Source organism: Cyanistes caeruleus, chromosome Z, assembly GCF_971803275.1.
Source record: "Cyanistes caeruleus chromosome Z, bCyaCae1.hap1.1, whole genome shotgun sequence".
In the NCBI taxonomy this organism is placed as follows: domain Eukaryota; kingdom Metazoa; phylum Chordata; class Aves; order Passeriformes; family Paridae; genus Cyanistes; species Cyanistes caeruleus.
In genome coordinates, this window is record NC_141732.1 from 69718008 (window position 1) to 69726087 (window position 8080).

An 8080-nucleotide genomic window follows, 5' to 3' on the forward strand; every position below is an offset into this window, starting at 1 on the left:
GAGCAGAGGGTCTGTATTTTAGCTGTTTTGCAGCATGGCTGCTGAACTCTGGTCTGATTGCAGAGTTCTTGCAGGCAGGGACAATCCATGAGCTGCCTGTGAATCGGATCCTTGGTGGTACCTGGCTGGTCAGAGAGCCATCCTGCTGACTCAGTGTGGAGGGCAGACTGTCAGAGGTGTCATGGATAGACTGTACCTAGGGTGATACTTATAGTATCTAAAATAGCCTTTTTTAGGCACTCATACTGTCTAAAATAACATATTTAAGTGCTCATATGACCTTAGCTACTCTTCAGTGTACTAGAAACCAGGATTATAGAATAATTTAAATTAGTAAGTGTTGAGCAGTAGCACAAACAAGTTGTGGTAAAACAGGATGATGTTTACAGTAAGCAGATACAAATATGTATCTTCTAGGTATGCTTAACATTAAATAATTATAATAAAATATTGCTGTTTATTACAGACAGATATGTCTGTTATCTGGAATCCATCTGTGCATTTCCAACAAGGAAAGATTGACTTCTCCTATGGAACATCTCTCAGACTCATCTGTTGGCAAGAAGAAAGTAAAACTGGAGGAATTCACCAGCCTTTCTTTCCCTAGTAAGAGTCTTTCCATAATACACATTCACATAATGACTACAGTTTCAATTTTAAATGCAAGTTAATGCTATTGTTTTTAAAGCTGCTTCTTTTCTCTGTTAACCTGTGGAATCCAGCACATAGTTTTGTTGGTGCAGTGAATGTTGTCAAGGTTTCTGAGTGTATTCTACATCTAATAGGAAATATTTTTTTACTTAAAATCTCTAGATGTTTTTCCATTCCTCTTCCATAATTTCCTCTTCATTGTGGGATTTAAGCAAGCACAGGTAAGAATTGAGGCTGTCATTTATAACTAAAAAGGGTGTATGACTCTTGTTGACACTATAGAAAAATAGCCATTAAAATGTTCTTGAATGCACAATACAAAGACTGTGAAAAATATATGCTGGTTAGGCAGCTGGAGCATTTGCAACATCTTTTTAATAGCTTAGAAATCTCATTACTCTGAATGAGAAACGATCTCTATGAAATTCAAACATTAAAATTAGCATATGCTGTAAGCAGGCTTGGCCATGTGGCTCAACCTATTTAAAGCTCAATATCTCTTTCTTCTGCATTCTAAATCCAAAATCTGTTTTAAAAAAGCCATGGGCTACCACACATCACACAAATATACAAGCAGTACTGGTCCTAGATGTTCTGGGAGATCAGGCAAAATAGTTCCATACTTTGTTCCTCATTCTCATATACACTATATATATCCCATTACATTTTATAAAACTCTATTTCTAGTTAGAGCTGCATTTCCTTTATGCTATAATAGGGAAATATCTTGCAACTACAAAAATTTTATCCTGTTATACAGAGAAAGGTGCAGAAAGTGTTCCTGTAACACATTACCTTAGTGATAGGAGGTGCTGCTAGTAAGTTTTCCCAGTGATTCCTAGGATGTGGACCTGAATATTAAAACCTTAAAGGGAGGATTAGAGTCTGCATTTTCAGTGAAAAGTAAAAAGAATTAAATATTTCCTTGATTCTAACAGGGCTCAACAGTAAAAGTAGTTTTGTAGCAAGACCTCTGCAGCTCTCCAGGGTGGTCATTCAGATTTCTGCTCAGGTAGCCTAGAACTTCATATAGCCCACAGACAGAATTCAGATATTCAGAATTCAGTTGACAAATCACAAATTTTTGCTGTGGCACCAAAGATTTTCTGTTACCTGTCCATGACAGAAATCTGTAAAGCCTTGTTCCCACTGAAGAGAGGTTAACCAAAATGCTCATTTCTGTGTTTACATCTGTGCCACAGTCTGAGGCCCTCATTCAAGACGAGTTTGTCTAAGGACTAATTAAGGTCTAAGCTGAGAAAATACTAAAATAACAGGGAGAATGAAGCAAGCATTCTAAGTAAGAGCCCCACATTTCCTGCCTACCTTATGCCAGACCAGCAAAAGGTCACATCTACTCTTGTAGCTTCCAGCTTTATTGCCACTGACTAACTCTTTATGTTAGCCACTGATGGAATTTTAAAACTGGCAGGTGTAAAATATTCCTTTAACTATGTTACTTAACAAACGCCAAATTGAAAGGTTTTGTCTTGCTTCTTTTCTTCTGGAAATAGCTCAACTTCTCAGAAACTCTGTACTTAAAAAATATTCAGTGCATGGGTTGCAAACCTTGCAGGGATTGTTTTTCTTCTTTATCACACTGTTATTCCATTTAAAATAAAAAAAAATAATAGTTTTGAAACACAGTGGTAGATCTTCTGCTATTAAGTTTTATAAAATACATTGTCTGGGGTTCCATTTAGTCTATCGGTTTCTCATTTAAAATATTAAATAATGAAAGGTTTGCAAAATTCATTTGGAGAGGGGGATCTGATTATTTGGACATTATTATAGCCATGTAAATGTGCTGATAGCTTTTATAAGAAAAGCTTCTGATCATGCAGGCATTTAGAGAGCAATAAAGAGATAACAAATGTCAAAGGCTTGCTGCCGTTGTACGAAAAGTAACAAATAGATATGCTATTGCTCTACAAATCTCAAAGTGAATTTGTAGAACAGATTAAGACAGAAAAATGTGTAGTTTTAAAAGGAACAGAATGAGCTGGATCATTTTTTCATTCTTCCACTCCTTTTTTTTATGTGAAGTTCTGACCAGTGAAATCAACAATGCAGGCCTAAGTGAGAGATTCCACAGGAAGATGTCTTTGCTTAGACAAAGAGGTCACTGAGTATCATTGCTTTTCCCTTTTCAGTCGCAAATACCACAACACAGCTCTGCAGCATAAAGTCCTAAGACTGGGACTGAAAGTGTGATTTAAGAAAAAATAAGTACAGCCAGGTTGTAGAAGTTTAATTAAGCTGAATTGACGTCATGGGAGAGCCTTAGAAGTGCCTCGCTGAAGTGCTTACTCAAATATCCTTTAGGGTTTGTCCCTTGGGAGATGTGGTGATTCTGTCAAGACTGTGAGAATATATTGGGGGGGTAAACAACAGCTGCAAGTAGGGTATTTTTGTGGATTTAAAATACTAGTTCTGAACAGAGGAATGTGGTAAGGCCTCCTAGCTCAAGATTGATTCACTTATTTGTAATAAAAACAGGATTTCAGAATTAAACGTAAATCTTTGAAAGAATTAAGTTCCTAAGTGAAAAGGCAGTTGCTATCCTGTGTATTCCTGGTAATGCTGTTTGTAGTTCTAGTGTATTTTTTTGTAATTTTACTTAATTGTACTCTGAAGTGTTGTCCAGAGAGTTACATAAACTCAGGCTTGAGCTACCAATTGTATTAACTGTTGTGGGACATGCAGAACTCCCCTCAAATCAGCACAGTTTAGATGACATTTGATTCACTGCTTGGGAGATTGCTAAACTTGGAGCTATAAATATACAATGTGTTTGTATGTGACTGTAAGTGTTGGCTAATTTTCCTTTCCTGCTAACCCCACAATCTTTCTGCCACTGACATATAATCTGTCTTGGTGACACTCTCCTCTCTTCATTCTGGTGATGTGACTCGAGCTCTAACTACTGCAAGGCTCACTTCTGGGAAGAGCTGTGCTTCCATGTGACAGGATCATGGCCATATTTACATCTGGAAAATCCTGAACCTTTCCCATTCTGGTGATGGGCTGTTTATGTGGAAAGAACAGGCAAAGATGCAAGGTCTAGACCCCTTTTGTGAATTAATGGTCTACAATGTGTGTCTTTATTTGGCCCTAGGTTACCAGGCTATAAGAGACCTAAGACATACTTCAGGAACATTGAGTGCTTCAAGTAAGAAAACTATGAACAGTGTTGTAGGTTTTACCTCCAAACAGACTTAAAAAAATAATAAAAAGCAGGTACTGTCAAACTAAATCTTACAAAATCAACAATGCGTGGAGGACACAGCAGTTGTTCTCTGTTGTGAGAGGATTCCAATTTACTTTAACTGTCTCATACTGCACCCCAGAGGTGAAAAAGCATTGCAAACATGAAAGAAACCAAAGTATAGTGCTTCAGTGCACTTTTGGCCTTCAGTGCTCACTTTAAGTACCCTTGAGGACAGTTCTGACTATTCAAAACCGCTGTGTATATTGCCATTAAATTCCTGATTTGCATTTGAGAATTACCCTAAAAAGTGTGTTTTGTCTGGGACAAAGAGTTGCAAGTGCCACTGCATGGCGGGTGAAAGCCTGACTAACTGGTATCAGATGGTTAAAAGTGAAATGTGTCAGTAGTTTCTCATCAGAGTGTGTCCTGAAGAGGTATCTCAACTCTATTTTGACACTGGCCTGAGTACTCAAGCATCAAACAGTGGTGGAATTACAGCTAGACTTGTGTTTGTAAATAACTTTCATCTTTACCTTCCTCATCACATATTCTTTCATGGCCACTGAAGTTTGCTGAATGAAAGTGAAACCCAAAGGAGCCTGGAGACCAGAATATAGGTCAGATTGCCTTTGAGTCTCAGCAAGCTTGTGATGTTTCAGTTGTTTGGGGTGCTGAATTTAGCTGCTCAGAGACAGATGTGCTCTTCAGACAGGGCTTTCTTGAACATGATAGTGTGTGCAAGCTCTGCCAAATCTGCTGGAGCTCAGGCAGTGACCAATCTAGAAGCTAAATGTATGTGTGCTACACCCAGAATTGACTGGAATACATGTATCATACTTACTACAACTAATGATGAGCACATAATACAAGTAATGATGAAGCAGAACTTCCTGATGGATATGAACTTAGCTTCTGCAAAAGGGAGTTTCAGATTACTCTTTGTAAAAGAAACAGTGCCACATGAAAACAGTGCTTGCTTTTAGCAAGGAAAGTAGTAAACATTGTTTGGGGAGCAGAACAGAGCAGAGCAGGTGACAGCAGATGTGAATTTTTGTTCCAAAGACTTTGATTCACAGTGTGGCCTTGGGTAAATTAGATCCTACCCCTTTATTTTCTCAGGTATTTTCAATCCTTTTGAGAAATAGCTTTCTTAAATGGAAGATAGCATCTAAAAGCAAAGTTTCAGCACTGCTGCAATTCTGTTGTCTTTCCAGTTATTTTTCTTTTAATTCTCTCTGGTGAGCACACTTCTACTGCATAAAACTTGCAGTCATTTTCATTATCTGTCTTCCTTCTGACTGACAAGCCATTTTCTAGAAAGTCCCGTTTGTCTATACAAAATGAGCATTTACTACATCTGATGTTCATAAAATGTAGTTGATGTTACCTGGCTTTGGGAGCCTTGCAAATCAGAGGATGGGATGTGCCTTCCATCCTCACTGGTAACACAGGATTCCTGTGTCTTGTGTTCATTTCATACCTCATGCATGCAAGTAATGCCTTCCTAAATTTCAGGGAGGGATGCCAGCCAGGTCTTTGTGCCTTCTTAATTACATAAGTATAAAATGTTACCATACTGAAACTAGGGAGAGTGTAATTTCTGTAACAGTTTTCATATGTGGGAAAGTAGTCAGTTCCTTTCGAAACTAAACTGTCTCAAACTTTGGAGTCCTTCAAAGTGGGTCTTTTGTTCATAATCTCTGGTATCCTTGTGGTTTCAACGTAAGAAGCTGATAACTTGCTGCTGTCATGGATATTGGGGTAAATATCTTCCATTCCTCATTTGGCCTGGATGTTTTTAAGTGGATATCAAGACTGTCTAGATACTGACTTTTCATAAAATCCTATTTTCTGGATCATGGAAATTCTGTCTTTAAAAGCATTCTCTTACAAATTAGCCTTCAAATGGCATTTCTTTATTACTCAGATTTATTTAAAGCCTAACAAAAAAAAAAAAAAAAAAAAGCAAGCAAGCAAATTACTTTGAAGGAAAATTACCTGAAATGAAGAGTCCCGTCTTAATTTTATGAGAATAAACATAATCTCTGAAACTGTCCGATCTTTTTTTAGCTATTAAGTACCCTGTAGTTCTCTTTCCTTCCTTTTGGATGAGTTACACATCAGCCTTCTTCAGTTTAACTGAATTGTCTGTTCTTCAGTAAATACTTCAGGTGTCTTCTGTGAGGCAGTACTTATATACACAATGTAAAGAGATGCTGTGTATAAAATTCTTGCCAGCAAAATAAAGGCATCATGTGGTTTTATACCTGATTGTAACATATCAACAGATGTTCAGAATTAACTGAAGTTTACCCTTAGTTACAGTCAAACACCATTCTCTGCCTGAAAAGGTATTGAAAGACCATAGTTCTTTCTCCATCTAGATCCTCAGCTTTCCACCTACCTTGGAGTACAGATTCAGTGACTTGGAACAGCAGGGGTGTTATTGATGCTCTGTGCTCTTTTTTGTCATTTTCTTCTCAAAAGGATGCCTTCTTTCACATATTCTGGTTTTATCTTTGTATTTTTTCCTTTTGTACACTGATGTTCGACACAGTATCTTCCTTTTTAAAAAAAGTAAATGGTGAAAAAGTTGAATAAATGAAGCAATGCATTTTAAATTTTGTTAAATAGTTTTAATGCAGTTTTAGAGCTCACACTTTCTTCCTAATATACATTGTAAAATCGACCTTATCATATTGCCCTCTGGTGGTATGAAATGGGAATGTAAAATACCTTTAATACTGTGAGGAAAATACTATCTAGAGGAATCAAATTGAGAAAACACAATTATTGCAACAATGATATTACAGTTCAATATTAAACAGCATTTTCTTCTCTTGTTGAATACAACATCATTCAATTGTTAGGGATTTGGTTGGAACAATTACAAATATAATTTTGATATAAACTGTAGTCATTTTACCATCTTAAGAACTTCCAATATAATAATTTGTCCTTATAGCCATCCAATATGATAGTTTACAAGAGAGAATTTGATTTTAAAAACAAGATAACAATACAGCCATCTTTCTGATTAGCACAAACAACATGCTTGCAATAAAACATGAAGAGATACAATGAGAACAGTTTTCTACTATTTGTATAAAGGCCTATAAACTGTGGTAATCTGTTTTTTGCAGATAGTTTTCCATTGTCCAGCAGAATTCACTACAGATTGTGACTAGAAGGTCAATATTTTAAATGTATTCATTTGTACCTTCCTAGAATTCATAAACAGAAATAAATTATGAACAGCCAACAAAAAGGTGCCACATTTCACACCAGTGTGCATTTTTTAACGTGCTGTGAAGCTGCTGGAATGTGCTAGGCTCTGTACAATGTCAGGGAGCAGGAGCCCCTCACTTCAGCAGATTACCTGCTTTGCTTTCTGGGAGAAAACAAAGGGTAATTTCTCCTTATTAACCAATCTGTAAATATTTAATTTTGCAGTTGTGTATTTTAATATATTTATTTTCTCCAGGCAGTGGAATGCTCTTTCTGTGAAAAGAGGAAGCACAAATGATAGATTAAACACATCTGAGCATGGAAGACTTTCAAAACGTCTGGCTCCTCACATCATTCCTGAAAATCCACCTGTGAGTGGAAGTCAAACATGAAGGCATCCAAACAAGGCTCTGATCAAAGAGATGCCACCTCCATTTTGTACATAGTTCAGATATGAAATAAGTTTCAGATAAACAGCAAGCTAATTTGGTATGCCTAAATATGAAAACAAAATTAATGTGCCATCTAAATGAAATCTTAATGGATTATTTATCAATTATCTTTAAAGTGGGAAAGTGTGCTGTAACACAAGGCTTTACTTTTGAGGCTTTTCCAGTGGCTTGTGTTTGTTTCTGGTGGGTTTTTTATTTTGTTTTGTGTTTTTTTTGGTTGTTTGTTTATTTGTTTTTTGGTTTGGTTTGGTTGGGTTTTTTCCCCCTCTCCTACTGTTATTTATAAATACATATTTCCAATTTGACTTTAAAATTAGAGAAAATGAGATGAAATTCATGGGATGCTTGTGCCTGCAGTTAAGTTGGAAGTTTGTAGCGGAGTGGACTCCAGTATATTTGGGGGTTTTGTCTCTTCTTGGGTCTCTCACCCATCCAGTCACCACAAACTTACTTTGTGGCAGGGATACTGTCAGAGGAGCCTGATAGCAGTGGAGGGATAAAATACTTTCATGTGCTGGTGGAGGACGAGCACCAGTGC